Below are 20,495 nucleotides of genomic sequence, written 5' to 3'. Positions count from 1 at the left end.
TGAATCAAACTTTGTCCACTCTTATAAGCTTATTTTGATAAATTGGTGTAACAGACACTTGGCTATCAACCATGGTGGGAAACTTTAACTTTTCAATTTCTTGAAATTTGGTTATACTTAAGTTATTCAGATTATTCAACAGTGATATGCAACAGCTAAATAAATATTTCTTGATGCTTAAAGGGCTTTTTTATTAGTTTACAAAAGCAAGTTAGTTTTACTGAGTTTATAAGAATCTCTAGTGTTTTGGCTTGTTCTCTTTTCTTGCTGTGTTTTCTGTAATGGATAAGAGTTATTTTCTCTTCTCATCCTATTCAGAAGACCCTCTCTAGGGCTTCTCAGGGGATGAATTATAGAGCAGTAGTCTCCAACCTTTTTGGCACCAGGGACCGGTTTTGTGGAAGACAATTTTTCCATGGACCGGGGGTGGGGGGAGATGGTTTGGGGATGATTCAGGTGCATTACATTAATTGTGCACTTTATTTATATTATTATTACATTGTAATATATAATGAAATAATTATATAACTCATCATAATGCAGAATCAGTGGGAGCTCTGAGCTTGTTTTCTTGCAGCTAGATGGTCCCATCTGGGGGTGATGGGAGACAGTGACACCTGAAGTGTGTTGCTTATGTCCAGTCTACTCCATAAGATGCAACTTAATTGTCACTTGTCACTCACTGATAGGGTTTTGATATAAGTCTGCAAGCAATTGATTTGTTATGGTCTCTGTGCAGTCAAACCTCTCTGCTAATGATAATCTGTATTTGCAGCTGCTCCCCAGCACTAGCATCACTGCCCCAGCTCCACCTCAGATCATCAGGCATTAGATTCTCATAAGGAGCACACAACCTAGATTCCTTGCATGTGCAGTTCACAGTAGCATTCAAGTTCCTATGAGAATCTAATGCCGCTGCTGATCTGACAGGAGGCGGAGCTCAGGCAGTAATGTGAGAGATGGGGAGCGGCTGTAAATACAGATGAAGCTTCCTTGCTAGCCCGCTGCTCACTTCCTGCTGTGTGGCCCGTTTCTTAACAGGCCATGGACCGGTAGCAGTCCGTGGCCCAGGGGTTGGGGTCCCCTGTTATAGAGGGTTGAAAGAACAAAGGAAAGATAAAGGAAGAGAGTTCCAGAGTCATTTTTGGAGCACAAGTAGAGACATGCTGCTGGCATTGTACTCTGTCCATCCCCACGCCATCCAGTGCCCAAGAAAATGTTGCAAGTTTATGGTGACATGGTGGCATGAACTAGATTTTTCCTGCTAGTCGATTTTCAGAAACCATTAGTAGATCCTACTTTATTTAGTTAGGGCCATTCTTTTAGACTAGAACTTCTTAAATTGGAATCAGAAAGTAAGCTTTATATAAGATTATCAGTAATCCCTCTGAAATTATATGCAGTGTATTGTGTATAGTATATTCTTTTTTCTATGGAGATGACCAATGGGTTTTATCAATTTTAAAGGATCTTGATGACATAAAAAGTTTTTATCCAGCATAGTTATATTAATTTAGAACAGATGTGATTAAAATAAAAAATTTGAAGGAAGTGTGGAGTTTTTCTCTCTATATTTTTATTAATATTCCAGGTGGTGTTGGCTGTAAAATTTGCGCCCTCGTAACTCCTTTTTAATTATAAATGTTTTTAGAGGAATAAAAACTATTCAAGAGTTTTGTTGGTACTTTCCCTTTCATCATTCTCTAAAATTTGAACCAAATTTGAATAGTTATTCTTGCAAATAGGAAAAATATACAACTCCATTCATATTCCTTTTATACTCACTTTACAAACCCTTGCATAGACTTTTAGTTATTCTATGACTAAATGTATATTTTTAAAAGTCATCTATTATTTTTAGATATTCTTCCGGTATTGGACCCTGTTATATGAATATTGATCATTATCGCCTCCAGGGTTTTGTTCTGGTTTTGTTTGTTTCATTTGTTTGTTTTTGCTCACAGTTATAAGTAGGAAAACTATTTCTGACCTGGTCATAATTTTTCTTTATCTTAGCTGGAAACTCTAAAAAGTATTTTCTCTGTTTCCTGCATCGTATATCTATCCCTGCTAACGCGGACATTGCCTCCCACTTCCATTTACACTCATGAAGATATTAATTCTCTGGTATTCCAGCAGCCTATTTTATTTTCACTAAGCTCTATTAACAGGTTCTCAGCCTGTGGCTATACCAAATGATAACTAATTTTATCTTTTCCGAAAGATATACAAGTTGTAGAGGAATAGTCCAGATATTTTGGTAATTTTTTTGGTAGGGGAAGGGAGAGATTATCCTGGCTTCTGATGAGCCTGAGAAGGCTTCCCATGTCAGCCCATGTCTCCATTTGATAGTGAGTGTGTTTCCCACCTAGAAGATATCTGAAGCCTATTCACTTTAGTCATTGCACCAGAAGTGTTTTTTCTTCTCTTAGTGAATCATGTTTCCAGAAGAAAAAGTTGAAATTTGATAAGATCAACGTAGAAAGCCAAAAGTTGCTCTGAGTTATGGTGTTATTTCTCAGCCAGAGGCTTGTCTCTTCTGCCCAGCTGCAAAATTTCTCTGTACACAGGGGTCTCTTTAGTGCCAAAGGGGATAAGCAAAAGAGGATGAAAATATATCTGCTGTTGCCTGGATGACCCCAATCACACTGACTCCTTCAGCAAGTTTTCCTTAGAATCCTTGGAGGAAGCTTTGCCTAACCACCTATCCCAACATTCAGGATTTACTTTTAAGATGGTCAGTTAATATTTCTTGAATATAAACTATTGGCTAGAGTAACAGGAAACTTGAGTTTATTAAACTTATACATACTTAACTATGGTCTACAGGGTATTTTAAACTCAGCCATTTGGCTTCAGATCTACTTTCTTACCCCCCAAAATATACAGCGTGAAATGTATGAGAAGTAATTGGATATAGCATCTTTTCCAAGTCCTCAATATCTTATTTCTTCCAGATAATAGGGAAAAAAATATACAGTATTCCCATGATTAAACATACTAGACATAGCTATAAGCTTGAATTTCTAGGAAAATTAAACAAAAGTGGTAATGAGTTGGAACTTAGGCCCCTAAATACCTAAGGTAATATATATTAATGTGTGAAAACCTAACTTGAGAAAGGGACAACAAATTATGGAATATTTAAATGACTTATGAGATACCATACTATGGAAAAACAAGTAACTTTAAAAAATATATGGTAGGACTATGAATGACAGCTTTGGTGGTGAAATGGTGAACTAACTACATACAGATTGATGGGAAGTTCTGACTTGGAAAGTTTTCCGTAATGTATTTTGGGGAAAAAAGTGAAATCGATCAAGTTATAGCATAATATGTATGGTAAAACCTCTTTTCTCACAGAAAAAAAAACCTATATCAATCATGTTATAGCACATATACATATATACAAACTATAATTTTAGTCCATTTGTTTTACAAAAACAAGACAAGTCAGCGTACATTGGTTCATGCAGTGAAAATGTCTTGAAAACACACACAGGTTAGTAGTTATATCGGGGAACAGAATGATAAAAGAAGGAAAGCCATCTTATTTTATGCTTTTCGTACTTCTATATTACTAGATATTTTTAACCTCAAGAAAGTATTACTTTTATAATTTAAAAGTCAGGTATGATATTTACTGAACAATTGTTCAAATGTTTCTTTTGCATGGCTTGCTATTTGGTGGCATTCCATTTAGTAGTGTTAATTGGAAAGTCCCAAACAATTTTTTCAACAGAAATGAATGAAGTAAGATTGGGTTTGTGCTATATTCTTAGATTATATAAAGCTTTATTCTGGTACGAATCTATGTTGTATTTTTCTCTTCCTATTTCACCGTGGTTAGAGTGACTCATTTATTCTTTGACCTGCTGGTTCGGATTCCTGAGACATTACTTCCCATCAATCTGTATGTAGTTAGTTCACCATTTCACCACCAAAGCTGTCATTCATAAATTTGCCAAAGCCTGACTTGAATGTCCCTACCATGACTCTGGATCACCCCTTAGAGGAAGTGATCTCGAACTAACACTACTTCTTATTGCTCCTCCTGGCTACAGTGTCTCATTCACCAGGCTTCATTCAGGTTAAGCTAAAAAACTCTCAGAAATTGATTTGTTTTCCATGCAAGGCAAGATTTCAACATGGTCTAAATCCCACTTATTGGTCCTATACTTACCTTCCATTGGGGACTGAGCTTAAAATAGTAACAATATTCATATATAACTTCCTTTTTGGTATAAGGAACATGCATTTTATATATATATATATATATATATATATATTCCTGGAGGAGTAGATGGTAGTAATACAGTGGTTTTAAATACAGTTTACCTACTATGTTATCCTGGGAAAGTTCCTAAATACCCCATACCTTAGTTTTCTGCTTCTGTTAAAAGCAAATATATAAAAATATCCAATCCATAATATTGTTTTGAAAATTAAATGAATTATTATATGCAAAGTACTTAGCATAGCATCTGATACAGAAAAGCATGAAATAAATATAAATTAGTTTAGAGAAAAACATAAACCATGGTATTCCTTATTAATGAATATTTTAAATGAATAATTAGTAATAGTATTTATGATATATATGGATGTGCTTTGCATTGATGTCCTATTGCAAATATAAGTAAGTAAAGACATTCTGATAAATAGCAGCTGTTTATGACAGGTTACGTATTTTAGTAATAATAATAATAATGATAATAAATGTAGCTCATTGTGATTCTTCCAAATGCACTATACACATCTTAAATAGGTGACAGATTACTAAAGTGGAAAATATAGACTTAAATCTTAGTTCAATAAGTATTTTCCTAATTATAGATTTTTTAAAAAGTCATCAGCAGAAGAGAATATTAAGAGTATAAATATTGCCAGCATTGGTGAATGAGGAAGTTGAATTTGCCTTGGGAAAGACAGTGATTGCCTTAGGTTAATCCCTATTTGGATGCCAATTTATGGATAAGTAACTATACAAAAAGGGAGACACATTACTGAGCCAGTAATGAGAGAGAGGGAGAAAGGAGTGTGGGGGCGGGGAGGGAGGAAAGGAGAGAGGAAAGAGAAAGAATGAAAGGAAGGAAATGTAGGAAGGAGGGAGAGAGAGAGGGAAGGAAGGAAGGAAGAAAGGAAAGAAGGGAGGGAGGGAGAGAGGAAGGAGGGCAAGCAATGGAAGAAATTTGAGTATAAACAAAAGGTACTCAGAAGGTTTCCAGTTTAATACATCTCCTTTGTATATTCCACAAATTAGACTGTCAAGTACTCAGCTTCTCTCGGAACTTTAGGCTATTAGCCATTTACAACTTACTTCAAATTAATTTAATCAGATTATCAGATTAGGATTTTGCTTAGAGCCTGCCAAAATCAGCCAGCCTGAGGAAAATGGGGTTTTGATTGAAAAGTGGAACTGACAGGAAGCTTGATTTTGAAACACAGGCTGCTGCTCCAGGAGGAGGGGATGCGGGTATTCAGCGGGTGAGGAGAGCCTGGGGCAGCCAGAGGGCAGCTTGAGGGCCCTGGATGCCTGAGGGCTGATTAAGAGAGTTTACCAAGAGGTGAGAAGTTTCCCAAGACAAACAGCATACTTTGCACTTTGGCTAAGGTCCCTAGTGGCAGTACACATTCTTGATATCTGCTCTCATTACATTTAATCACAGTGATATTACTTGTGAGATTTAGAGGTACCACCTTCTCTGAGAGGACAGCTGAAGGTTATGAGTTTATACCTGCATGTCTGTTGAGTTTTATGTCCCACTGGTTTTGCTTATAAACTAAAATGTATTATATTTTAGACCTTTGCTCCAAGAGGCTAATGTAACATTAATCATGTTTTTAGCAGACTTGAGATTTTAACCCTAAATCCTCGTTAGCATTTCATATGTCATGTTTCACATGGGCCTTGTGAAGTGTAGACTAGATATATCAGAACTGAAACAGGCTTTTCGTTCCCACTTTTGAGCATTTCAGGCTTCTTCTGAAGGTTATAAATTTGAAATGCAATCTGTGTCATGCTGTGGGAAATACTGTGGTGAGAGGTCTGGCCAGATGAAAGTGCAAGTCTGTTTGCCATCAATGCCTTTTTCCTGAGAGACCTACATTCCATTTCAATAAATTTGTCTCTCTTCAAGTTTTAACAAAAAGTTATTATTAGAATACATATATATGTATCAATATATATGTATATAAGTGTTAGGATATCAAATTGTTTTTATTACCATGACTACATTGTTTTAGATGACAGAAAAATTGTACTAATGTAAACATTTAAGAAGTTAAGTTTCCATGAACCCAAAGCAGGTTCTTTAGAAAATAAAGTGGGAAAGATTGCATTCAAGTTAAAGAAACTTGTATTAATTTCCTAGCGCTGTCATGACAAAGTACCACAATCTGGGTGGCTTTAAACAACAGAAATTTATTCTCTCACAGTTCTGGAGGCTAGAAGTTCGAAATCAAGGTGTTAGCAGGACCTCTCCCTCTGAATGCTCTGTTGCAAGCTTTTCTGTTCTGCTTCTGGTAGTTGCCAGAAATCTTTGGTGGTTCTTAGTTTGTAGAGGCATCACTCCAATCTACCTGCACTGCACAATGGTGTTGTCCTTGTAAATTTGATTCTTTATATGGCTGTCATCCCTCTATGTGTCTGTCATAAGTCTCCTCTCCTCTCCTTATAAGGCCACTCGTCACACTGGATTAAAGACCCCCCTTACTACAGTGTGATGATCTTAACTAATTACTTCTGCAATGACCCTATTTCAAAATAAGTTCACATTCACAGGTACCTGGGGTTATGACCTGGACCTAGCTTTGTGGTGGACACAATTCAACCCACAAAAACTTCAAACATAGGAATAAACCAGATGACAAACATATACTTAAACCATTATAAAGGAACAAATGTTCCAAATAAGAAAATCACTTAAAATTGAGTGTTAAATTATTCATTTATCATATTATTCTCAAGTCTCTTAATGAGAGTATGAAATGACTCAAAAATGTTGTCTACTCTCCAGAATGTAGTTTCTTCCTGTATGTGAATTTGTATTTATTCTGAAACAGGAAGGATGGGGGTAGGGCACAACCTTTGAAAGAATAATATAGCCACAGTACAAGACAAAGACTGGTTAGAACCAACTGGGTCCAAAATGGCGGAAGATTCAGCTTCCAGTGGACCTTGAGCCTCATTATACACTCATTGTAATACATTAGCATGCTAATTGACACACCCACCAGCGCCATGACAGTTCTGAGGACCACCCTAAAAGGTCAAAAAGTGGGCAGTGGCCCAATTCCTGGAAATCCTTGCCCCTTCCCCCAAATAATTGGAATAATCCTCCCACTTAGCCTATGAAATTACCAGCCCATAAAAATTAACCATGCCATATTTCGAGGCTCTCTCTCACCTTCTGAAATGGCCTACACTCTGTCTGTGGTGTGTGTTACTCTCTAAATAAATCCACTTTTTACCTATCACTTTTTCTCCAAATTCTTTTGTCGTGACGAAGAAAGAACTTCACATTCACCAGGAACATATTGGCGAAGGCAGCCAGGAGAATTTGGTAAGCCTCAGCCTCTCTCCTCCCTTGGGCTTGAGAGGCGCCACCTTCCCGCTGTTACTCTCTCTCGAGAGGCATGGCCTTACTTCCAGCCGTCTCCATCTCTCTCTCGCCCTCTCTCCCTTTCTTATAGTCTGTCTCGTTTTCAGACCTATTGCCACAAAAATGTGGGCACAGGATGAGCATAACACTGCCCCCTCTCTGCGGCTACCCTCATAGGCTTATTATTGGTCCACCTATGCCTAACTGTCCTTGTCTCAACTTGGCATCCTTACCTCACTCTTACTTTCCACTTTATTTCGCACCTTACTCTGCTGGAAATGGGGAAAAAGAAACCTGTCAGGCATTTTCCAGCCATGCCACTAAGTCTTCCATTTCTTACTGTTTGTTACATATGCGCAGGGCACGTCAGGGAAAGTTTCTAGCCATCCTCACAGGCAGCTAGGGACCCGAACCATAGGATCTTTGCCCTCTGGGTTTGCCTTATCACCATTTAATTAACTGTTAATAGGTCCAATTGTGTAAAAATATGAAATACAGCCTTACTTAGATTTTGTGCCATGGTTACAGCGGCTGCAATCCCTTGGGGAGGCAGTTTGTGTGTATACCCCCCTTCATATTAGGAGGGGGATGGTCCTGCACCATGTGGTTGGGACTCGTGGTAGTGGGACCATTGTTCACCGCCTGCCTCCTGGTGTTGGGCTGGGCCTCTCCAGGGTCTGCCCTCACCCCATCCTGCTCTGTTAGAGTAGAGCGGGCGACTCAAGGTGGATGGGTCATACACATGGCTGCACCCCAGGGATACTTGCCTGGGCCATGACCCGCATTTGCTGTGCTTGCCTCTCCGGGGTCACACAATTGGGAGCGTCCTTCCAGGGTCGCAGGGCCCTCCATCCCCCTAACTACAGTCACGGTGCCTCCGCTTCAGCAGCCATATCTGCCCCTGCACCCAGCCCTACTGCCAGCTGGCCAGAGCATGTTTGGGAAGGGGGTAGGGGGAGCATGGCACTGAGAACTCAGGGGTGCCACCCACAAAAGGGAAGGGAAATGAGAGGTTTTCTTCTTTTTCACAAACCATCTCCCTTAACGGCCAGTGCCTGTTTTCTGAAACTTATCACCTTTTTAGAAAAAAAGGCTGGGATTTTGTGTTAGAACCATGAGGATGTCCAGGGGAACATATCCCAGAACACAGGGATTAATCTATAGAATCTATAGAGAAACCTTCAGGGAAGTCACTCATCCTGGCTACCATGGATGCCAGGATAGGACATGGGCCCCAGGATGCTGGGGCCAACAGAACCGCTACACAGGGGAGTAGCTGACCCCCATTTACCCTCCCTGAAAACCAAAGCCAAGGCACATTTTTGGCTGGACTATGTATTGTACAAGACGTGGACAGTCCAACCCAAAATATTCCCCCAGAAACTGAAAAACTTATAGATCCGCAGGTCTGGGATCAGGGAATCCCAGGGAAGGCAAAGTAGCTCATTTTCTTTCATAACATATAAACTTAAGGTCGATGAGGCCTGGCCAGAAAATGGGAGCCTCAACTACAATGCCATCCTACACTTAGACATCTTTTGCAAAAGGCAGGGGAAATGGACAGAAGTTCCTTATGTACAGGCTTTTATGGCCCTAAGAGAAAACCTGGAGCTATGCAAGTCCTATGTTAGGGGACCTTGCCGGCTGAGACCCATTTGGGCTACACAAAAGCCCTCTCTAGTGGCACCCCTGGAAGAACAGAAACCCCTGACAGAAGACCCAAATACTTTCGAGGAACACATTGTATTTGCAACCCACTTCATCAGCCAATCACCCCCTGACATCTGTTGGAAGCTTCAAAAGTTTGCCATGGGGCCCCACACCCCTCCTAACCTTCTTATTGACACAGCTTTCAGTGTTGTTAACGATAAAGACCAGGCTGAGGAGGAAAAGAAGGAACAGCATAGCTTCAGGAAGGAATGACAGCAAGCCAGGCTTTTGGCAGCTATCATGAGAAGACCCAACCCACTTCCTTGTCACCCCAAAAGTACTCCCAGAAGATCTCCACCAGGAAAGGGAGCCAGTTTCAGCTGTGGGAGTCCTGAACACTGGAGCAAGGAATGCTCAGGAAACAGGTCCCAGCCTTCACCCAAAACGCTATGCCAACTCGGCAAGAAGATGGGCCACTGGAAGAGGGAAAGCCCCCAGCTCTGAAGGGAGCAAGGAAATTCCCCTGTGTCAATCATGGCAGTGGCTGATTGACGGGACCCGGGACCACCCAAGGCTCCCAAGAAGACAGTCATCACACAGGAGGAACCGCAGGTGACCACTGACGTGGCAGGTAACCTTGTCCAATTTCTAGTGGACACGGGAGCCACTTACCCTGTCCTGACTTCTCATGCTGGGCCCCTTGCCCCTAAAACCTGCTCTGTTGTTGGGGTCGAAGGAAAGCCAAAACTAAAACATTTCGCCACTCCTCTAACTTGCACCTGGAGAAACACTCTTATAACTCACAAGTTTCTTGTCACGCCTGAATGCCCCAGCCCATTATTGGGAAGGGATTTTCTCTCAGCCTTGGGGGCAGCTCTCACCCTCCCTGAAAACCAAAGCCAAGGCACATTTTTGGCTGGACTATGTATTGTACAAGACATGGACAGTCCAACCCAAAATATTCCCCCAGAAACTGAAAAACTTATAGATCTGCAGGTCTGGGATCAGGGAATCCCAGGGAAGGCAAAGCTTGTCACTCTTATAAAAATCACCTTAAAGGAAACTAGTAACTTCCCTTCCAGGTGCTAATACTCCATAAACCAGAGGGTCAATAAGGCCTCCAACCCCTAATCTCAAAATTCATTAAATACGGGCTTTTGATGCCATGCCAATCTCCCTGTAATATTCCAATCCTACCTAGTCTTCTCTGGGAACCCTTATTGCCACCATCCTTTTAAAATGCAAATTTCAAAGAGGGGAAAGTAATTTAGAACTTGACTTGTCAAGAATAAAAGTAAAAATCCTAAGTGTCTTTTCTGTAAACATTAGTAAAAAGTAGCCATCTAGATAGGTGACCTTGATTTGTTCCATCTGCCAGGAGCCCAGTTTGAATCCAACCCCTTATAACTGATGGGTTTTACGTTGACTTAGGGCTACAGTTTTGAAATGGGAACTTCGAGGTTTCTGTGTCTGTGTATTTGTTTGTATCTATGTGTGTTGTAGCTGTATGATATTGCCAAAATTAATTCATAAAAGAGCTCTATTGAATTGGCTTAAAGGAAATTAAGTGCTTATATAAATACAGGAATATAAATCTGGCCAGAATGAATTTCAGGTTCATGTCATCTGGGAAATATTCAAGACTAAACTAATATCTGGTATTGAAGGTGGCTTAAGCTTGTTGGTCTGATTAATATAGACATGTCTTTAGAGTCATCAATGTTAAGTATAATACATCTATTGCAGCTAGGTTTACTAGAGGTCAAATAAGACCTCATTCTATCCATTACAAATTTGTCAACGAGAAAAGTAACTTGTTATGAAAAAAACTTTTAAGGAAAAAAGTGCAATGAGAAAAGCTTTGGGTAAACTTTTTAAAACTAATTATGTTTTAAAAATGTCTGTCTAAATTAGTCTCTCCAGATTCTGGTAACTTGAAATTCTAGAGTTGTGCTAAATTAAGTTAAATGATGAAAGTTTATTAAATAACTAGGTCATTTCCAAATAAAATAAGATACTGAAACATTAATTGCTGAACATTGGCTTCCTTTTACAGAGAAACAAAAGGTTTAGGACTATTAATAAATATGTTTGATGTCACACTGAGATATTTTCTATAAGAAAGCACATTTAAAAAAATTATTTGGATTTATGTTTACCAATCTACAGAGTACTGATATCAATGACAGTGCATGGTTGCTTAAGGAAAGTAGGATGTGTGTTTTCAGTAAAGAAAGTATGAGGAATGGAATTGCATTTTATAATATTAAGGGAAAAGGAAGTTGGCTGTCTCTGGATGGCTGTTTCTGGATGGAAAAATAAAGTGATGGATACAGAAAGTGATGAAAAGTTGTGGATAGGAACTGTGAGAAGAAAAAGTTTTGTGCATGGTTAATATTGACTAAGTTTAAAATGACTTTAATTGAGTAAACGAATTTTAAAAGTAAGCTGGTGCAAAACCTGAATTTGGCCTTTCTCTCTGTTAAAAGGACAAGCTTCTTAAAATGTTAAACTGCCTTTAGTAACAGGTTTTAAACTCTTTACCTTTTAAGTGATCTGTTCTGCATTTGTCTTTGAAATCTTTTATTGTCACTTTGGCTAAGTAAATAACTATTTTTTTCACAGTGACCTATGATCCTATCTGACTGTTTTAAACCCTTTTGATATTTTTTTGACAAAACTTCCTAAGTCAAATTAAATTACATGTGAAGTACTGTCAAATGAGTAATAAATCTTCTTAGGTTACATTGTATGGCAAATGTTACTAATACAGATATTCTAGAAATTATATGGAGTTCCTAAAATTCTGACATGTCATGGTAAAGTATTATCAGTCATAATTCTAGTTATTATCTTAAAATATTGTATGTCACAACAGTAACCAAGTTTCTTTATCAATTACACTGTAATCAGATGTTTAACCATGGCTTTTAAGTCTTTTGTCATTTATAGATAGTTTTGTACTCTGATGCTGTTACAAAAAGTGCTTCATCATCAAGAAAATGCATAGGAAGGCTATGGTAGCAGTTATAACAGTCCCACATCAAGATGATGGCTATGTGAGGATTCTAGCCCATACCAAATGAAAACAAGGAGCTGTCCTGCCTCTGAGGCCTCTAGATCAGGCATCCAGAGTTTTTACTCCCTGACAGGCAGTGTCCATCCCCCTATTCAACCTTGAAGCGGTTACAGAAGATGGACTGTCACCCTCTGTTTCCCATAAAAATACGAGAGTAAAATCTCTGAGGGGGAAATGAAATAGGAGGGAAGGGGGCAGGGCACAACCTTTAAAAGAATGATATAGCCATAGTACTTGACAAAGACTGGTTAAAGCCAACTGGGTCCAAAATGGCGGAAGATTCGACTTCCAGGGGACCTTGAGCCTCATTATACGCTTATTGTAATACATTAGCATGCTAAATGACACACCCACCATCACCGTGACAGTTCTGAGGACAACCCTAAAAGGTCAAAAAGTGTGCAGTGGCCCAATTCCTGGAAATCCTCGCCCCTTCCCCCAAATAATTGGAAAAATCCTCCCACTCATTAGCCTATGAAATTATCAGCCCATAGAAACTAACCATGCCATATTTCGAGGCTCTCTCTCACCTTCTCAAATGGCCCACACTCTGTCTGTGGAGTGTGTTTGTCTCAAGGTCTCTTGCCTTCCTAGATGGCCCACGCTCTGTCTGTGGAGTATGTTCTCTCTAAATAAATCCACTTTTTACCTATCACTTCATCTCCAAATTCTTTTGCGGCAAAGAAAGAACCTCAAATTCAATGGGAACAATTCCATAAGCTTAAATTGGCTATTTTAAATTAACCTGTAAACATCTATATTTTCTATGTAATTCAAGATTTCTGCTTTACTTAACATTAAATGTTCCACTCAGTAATTTTCTCATTAAGTAATTCATAACATTTAGGAGTGCCTATTCAGTGCCAAGGATGGTATGGGTTACTGATATTGAAATGAGGGAAGCATAGTCCCCTGTTCTTAAAGTCTTGGGAAATGGATAAAAGCAAATTATAATAGATTTAGAAGTATGTATTGTACTATGGCAAGGCATAGAAAGAATGCTGAATTAGATTTTGGTCAGAAAACAGTCTGGAAAGTCTTCCTATTACAACTTATACCCATGCTGTCTCCAAATAGAAGATAGGCAAGCAAAGTGCTAGAAGGAAGCACATTACCGCAAGTGCCCAGACTAAGGAGAGAGAGCGTAACAATGAAACCTAGGTTTGTGCATGGATAGTATAATGTGGATAATTTACAAAAGATGTTATCAGAGAGCTGAACAATGATTACATCACAAAGAAGACAGAGTCAGTGCCTATTGTATAATGTGCACTCAATAAATGTTTCCTTAGAGACAGTACAGACAGTGATCAGGAACTAAAGTTCTGGCATCAGATTGTTTGGGTTTAATCCTGCTCTTCCATTTATTTGAACCTAACTTAGTAGAATTAGTGCTCAATACATTTTAGTTATTAACTGTTTCTCTTTATTTAAGATCATTATTGGTTGACTTTGAAGCACATAAGAGGCGCATTCATAGGAACTATTTTTTTTAACATCTTTATTGGAGTATAATTGCTTTACAACGGTGTGTTAGTTTCTGCTTTATGACAAAGTGAATCAGTTATACATATACATATGTTCCCATATCTCTTCCCTCTTGTGTACATTCATAGGAACTTGATGTTAAATATTATAAATTGGGGTTTTCTCAGGAAATAATTGCATCTGCAAACTTTTTATTATATCTTCTCACTGATCATCATGGTGCTCTACATATTTTTTTCTGTGGAAAAAGAAACAGTAAGTGAAAGAATTTTTTGTAATTCTGGCACAATATCACAAATTGGTAAATAATTAATTATTGTTAGCAAGTATTGGAGTACAACACATCACTATTGTTTGAAGTGGTCATCCAACATTGTGGTATGAAGAATGCAGCATGACAAACATTTCTTAGTATAGGGAAAGGAGGAGAAAAAGAAGTAGAATATCTTAGGGAAGATTTCTGAGTCCAAATACAGTTTTGGGTCTAGCTTGAGTAGGAAAGGCCTCTATACTAAATTCTTTTTTTTAAACTTATTTTTGTTTTTTCCAGCTTTATTGAGGTATGATTAACAAGAAAACTACACATATTAAGGTATAAAACATGGTGTTTTGATATAAGCATACCTTGTGTAATGGTTACCACACTCAGTCAAGCTAATTAGCACATCCATCACTTTACATAGTTACCTGTGTGTGTGTGTGTGTGTGTGTGTGTGTGTTTATGTGTGTGTCGAGAACACTTAAAATTTACTCTCCTAGAAAATTTCAGATATACAATGAACTAAGGATAGTTACCATGCTGTACATTAGATATCTAGAGCTTATTCATGTTACAACTAAAAGTTTGTACCCTTTGACCAACATCTCCACATTTCTCCCACGTCCTCAGTCCCTGGCAACCACTATTCTACTCTCTGTTTTTCTGAGTTTGACTTTTTTAGATTCCACATACAAGTGAGAACACCAAGTATTTGTCTTTCTATGTGTGGCTTATTTCACTTAGAATAATGTCCTCTAAATCTGTACACACTTTCAGAAAAGGCAGGATTTCCTTCCTTTTAAGGCTGATTAATATTCCATTATGTATTATGTATATATTTCTTTATCCATTCATCCACTGATGGACACTTAATTTTGATTCAACTGTTAGTCAGCCAGCATGTCTTATGCAATTTTCTTAAGAATAATATAATCTCTTAGTTTTTGGCCATTTAAGATGTCTTTCTGTTGCCTTTACACATGAAATGAAATTTGGCTAGCTTACAAGTTATGATACTTTCCATTTGTATTAAATAAAAGTAAACTCTAAATGGCTTAAACAATAAGGAAATTTACTGGTTCACATAACTGAAAACAGTCATAGGTAGGGTAAGATGAAATCTGGGTTTTAATAATATCATCAAGGTGCTAGTTACTATTTCACATTATTTTGTGATGTCGCTTTTATCCCAAAGCTTGGTTCTGTCGTAGTTATTAAAAGGTGACTCTTAGATATAGTTGCCTCCTTTTCACATAAGAGACTAGATCAATTATGGTCATGTGGTCCAGCTCACTCTGAACCAATATCTGTGGTTGGAGGAATGCAGTACATCGATTGGTTTATGTCTGGTTTTCACCTAATTCTATTGGATTAAGACAGTCATAGTTCACCTTTGATCCCTATGGTTGGACCTAAATCCTTTTATTCAAAAACGAATATACCCCAATGTTACATGGATATTATTAATTTTTCATTTTGTAAATAATGTGGACAGACTATTTTTATTCCTATGTAGATACACACACACACACACACACACACATACACTTTCCTTTTCAGTTTTGATAGTGGTAAGATCTGTCCTTTAAAATAATAATTAAAATTTTTCTTTGCTAGAGTGATCTAGGTCTGTATCTTCCTCCAATAATTTTGCTAAGCACGTGGTGAATTATTTAATTTAGCATTAGGCTTGAGAAAGTTCTATTCTATCTTTGATTTTTTTAAAATTTGTTCTAACACTTCAGGAACATTAATTATTCATGAATTATCATTTTAATTTTAATTATTTCTATAGATCAGTTTCTATTTCATGATTTTTTTCTTTTGCTTTCCTAGAACAAAATAAATGTTTTTGATCTGCCCACTAAAGTTTCTTTTTGTTGTTGTTGTTAAGAACTTTTGTCGTCATTTATACTTTATATTCCATGCTTTTCCAGTTGTCCCAGTGTTTTACTCAGGAACTGTTGAGATATCGTGAGATCTCTTCTGACTTCTGGCATGTGAGAATGGTTGACTATTAAACAGAGTAGCAGCAAGTTAAAGGGAAAAGAATAAATATGGTTTTAGGAATGGAGATTGGGATGCTGATGGACATTTAGGAAATGGGATCTGGAGCACTATATAGAGGTGTCTGTGCTGAAGATTTGGAGGTTATCAACCTATTTGTAAAAATCAAGTAGATTTCTGAGTAGAGCGAGAAAAGAAAAAGGTAGCTGAGGAGGTAATCTTGAGTAACACGTTTAAACAGTTGAAAACAAAATCAGATATATGGGAAGAAAAAAAAATATTGGGGAGACAATGTTATGGAAATCAAAGGAGTAGTTTTATTACTTTAATACATATTTCTCAAGACTTGCTTTCTGGACATTGCTTCCACACCTAAGAAAGTATTGGGTAACATACCATGAAGTGTTTAATCATTTTTTCTATCTAAAATATTTTTCTAGTGAATATTTTAGTAAAATTTTAATTTTAGAACAATTTTATATCTACAAAATTATTGGAAAGATGGTACAAAAAAGATTTCCTGTATACCCCACACCTAGTTTCTCAATATAGTAGTGTGGTATATTTGTCACAATTGGTCAAACACAATTGATACATTATTACCAACTAAAGTCCATACTTTATTCAGATTTCCTTAGGTTTTTCCCTAATGCCCCCTTTTTTGGTTGTTGTTCCAGGATCCCATCCAGGATACCATATTGCATTAATAGTCATGTCTCCTTAATGTATTCTTGGTTGTGACAGTTTCTCAGACTTTCCTTATTTCTAATGACCTTGACAATTTTGAGGTTTACTGATCAGTTGTTCCATAGAATATCTCTCAACTGGAATTTGTCTGATGTTTTTCTTATGCTTAGACTGAAATGATACATTTTGGGAAGGAAGACCACGAAGGTACATTGCCATTTTCATCACATAATATCAAAATTGAATGTTACTAAAATAACTTATCACTATTGATGTTACTCTTGATCACCTGGCTTGCAGAAGTGCTTGTCAGCTTTCTCCACTATAAACTTATTATCTTTTTCTCTCTTTTTCAATATTGTGCTCTTTGGAAGGAAGTCACTATGCTCAGCCCACACTTAAGGAGTGGGCAGATTTGCTCCACCTCTTTAAGGATGGAATATATATTCATTAATTTATATCAGTATGTATTCATGGACTCTTATTTTGTACTTTGGGTTGTAATCCAATACTACTTCTTTTACTTTGTTGTTCAAATTGTTTCAACTTTGGCCATCGAGACCTCTTTCAATTGGCTCCTGAATCCCTTTAATGTATCTTCATCATTATTTACTTTTTATTTTTGGCACTAATTTACTTTTTGGCACTATAAGATGCCTCAGGCCCATTTTGCCTATTTACTGCTGAGTCCTAGAATCAGGTAATTCTCCAAGGAGCCCTAGTTCCTTTTATTGAAGAATGGTATTAGAAACCAAGATCTGTGTGATGGTTGTGCTCATTTGTACTGGAGACATTGCATCCTGGGCCCTCTCCGCCAACAAAGCAGCAGTTTGTAGTTTTCCACATATATGTATTGTACATATTTTGTTATATTTATGCCTAAGTATTTAATTGTTTGATACTATTATTGATGGTATTTTTAAAATTTCAAATTCTATATTTTTACTAGCTTTATTGAGACATAATTGACATATAATATTATACAAATTTAAAGTGTACAATGTGTTGATTTGACACACTTTTATATTGCAGTCTGATTACTACTGCAGTGTTAGTTAACACTCCATCACATCACATAATTATTGTTTCTTTTCTGTGCTGAGAACATTTAAGATCAATTTTCTTAACAATTTTCATGTGTTACAATACAATACTGTTAACCATATCACAATGCTGTACATTAGAACCCCAGAACTTATTCATCTGCTAACGGTAAATTGGCTTTTGTATATTAACCTCGTACCCTGAAGCCTTGCTATAGTTGCTTTTTATAAAAAAAATTGTTTGGAATTTTTCTATATAGACAATCCTATCATCAATGAATAGCAACTGTTTTATTCTTTTCCAATATTTATCCTTTTATTTCCATTTCTTTTCTTATGACACCAGCTAGGACTTCCTATGTGATGTTGAATAGGAGTGGTGAATGGGAACATCCTTGCCTTGTTTCTGGTCTTAGGGGGAAAGTGTCTAGTTACTCATTGATTATGTTAGCTGTAGGTTTCTGTAGATGGTTCTCCATTGATTTGGAGAAGTTCTTCTCTACTCTTAGTTTGCTGAGTATTTTTATTATGATTGAGTATTGGATTTTCTCAAATGGTATTTCTTCTGTGTCAATTAATATGATCACATGATTTACCCCCTTTAGTCTGTTGATACAGTGGATTATATTGATTGATTTTTCAGGTGTTGAACCAACCTTGCATACATGGAATAAATACCACTTGGTTGTAGTATATAATTCTTTTCATACATTGTTGAATCCAACTTGTTAATATTTCAGTGAGGTTTTGTTTTGTGTCTATGTTCATGAGAGATACAAGTTTGTGATTTTTTTTCTTATATCTAGTTTTAGCATTAGAGTAATGCTGGGCTCACTGAATGAGTTAGATAGTGTCCCTCTGCTTTTAATTATTTATTTTTTTGAAAGAGGCTGTGGAGAATTGATATTATTTCTTCCTTTAATGTTTGGTAGAAATCACTTGTGAAACCATTTGCATCTGGTGATTTCTTTAAGGAAAGGTTATTAGTTATTAATTCAATTTATTTATACATATAGGGCTATTCATGTTATCTGTTTCTCCTTGTGTGTATTTAGATTGTTCTTAATCCTTCTGAAACTATAAAATATACTTGATAAAATTTGAAAATGCCTACAGAGATTGCCTCAAAAAAGCAGATTTATAGATCTAGAAAATAGAATGAAGCAGCAAATGGCTTAAATTAAAAAAAAATTTACAGTGGGAATGTGAAGTCAGTTTCAAAATTTTAATCAGATCAGTTAGAATAGTTCATCATCTTTCTATTACTTAAATATTTTTGTCTGTTTGTATGTGTGCTATGAGTCTGTGTGCCTCATCATTTGTTACCCCAGGTAACAAATTAATTTTTTTTTCTATTTTGATAATAGTATATTGTGTTATGTTTTATTTTAAATCTTTACACGGAAATATTTACTTAGTCATTTAAGATCATTTTCCTTATAATAACTTGAGTCATTCCATTCACTGATCACATTTAATTTACATTTAACATTTATCTGAAGTTGCTTCTCAATGTTTTATGGATATTCTCATTGGGAAACAGGTGTCCAAAGTACTGTGTTATTTACTTTGGAGTAATAATGGGCTTTTGTGCACAATGATGATGTCTTGGATTTTATTTTTTAACTGTGAGGATTTCAAGAGATATGTGATCTTTTTGGTCTCAACTAGCGTGGAAAATAATGGAACTGCTTACCAAAAAAATAAGAGAAACTAGCAATCATAATTTCACAGAAATAATGATGTCTTTAGGCACTTTAAGACAATGACATCATGAAGCTGTTGGGTGACCAAAAATATATTAGTTTTTACAATACAGTAACTTGTTTATTAAAAGTAGTTGAACATGTGATAATTATCAATATTGTCATAACATTCTATGACATTTATTAAACCACTTAATTACCTAATGCCTCAGCATTCTGAAGTGCTCAACAAAAACAGTGCCATTTTCTTTAGAATTGACTGTTCAGCTATCAGTTTGCTTACTAGACAGAAACATCTGTTTTTTCATCCCACACAACACTTAGCCCAGTGGTCCCCCCACCAAACACACACACGAAGTCAGCATTAAATAGAATTTTTGAGAGGATAGGTGAATCAAAAAATGAATGAATGCTCACCTCCACATCAGCTGGTGGGTAAACAGCATGCCATTGCTTTGGTAATGTCAGTCATCTTTTCCTTACTTCTTCTGGTCAGGTATATTACTTGGATATTGGCTTCTTCTTTCTCCTTCTACCAACTCTACATGGAGATATCATTGATTCTTACATAGAGGTTGATAACCTAATCAACAAAGCAACTAAATAATCATATTCCTGGGTTCTGCCCAACTTCTGGTGTAGTATACAAGTGTTTACCAGGGAGTGGGAATCTTAGGGCTGTCTTAGAATTCTGCCTGACACAACAGCAAAAGTATTCCTACTCTAATCCATTTCCCATAATTATCTTGCTGCTTCCAACGTTATGTAAGTGGAATGTCCATTCTTAACTATCTGGACAAAGATGGCTTCCTTTGGGGATATTCTGATTAACCCCTTGATTTATTCTATCTTTGATTATTTTCAGTCTCACCTCCTTTGCTTTTATCCAGACTTTCTTGCAAGGCACACACATTTCTTTTCCTTCTTCCGTTAGAGTCTATTGCCTTTGTTATTTGAAAAAAGTTATTT

The 20,495-nt window shown here is 36.9% G+C and overlaps 1 long non-coding RNA gene across 2 annotated transcripts in view; it reads left to right on the top strand.

The window, feature by feature from the left end:
- Window positions 1–20,495, top strand: part of LOC138414055 (uncharacterized) — a 394,942-nt gene that overhangs the window by 157,357 nt on the left and 217,090 nt on the right. The window lies entirely within an intron of this gene.

Source organism: Delphinus delphis, chromosome 4, assembly GCF_949987515.2.
Source record: "Delphinus delphis chromosome 4, mDelDel1.2, whole genome shotgun sequence".
NCBI classification, from domain to species: Eukaryota; Metazoa; Chordata; class Mammalia; order Artiodactyla; family Delphinidae; genus Delphinus; species Delphinus delphis.
The sequence above is the reverse complement of the archived record's forward strand: the minus strand, read 5'-3'. Positions and strand labels throughout refer to the sequence as shown.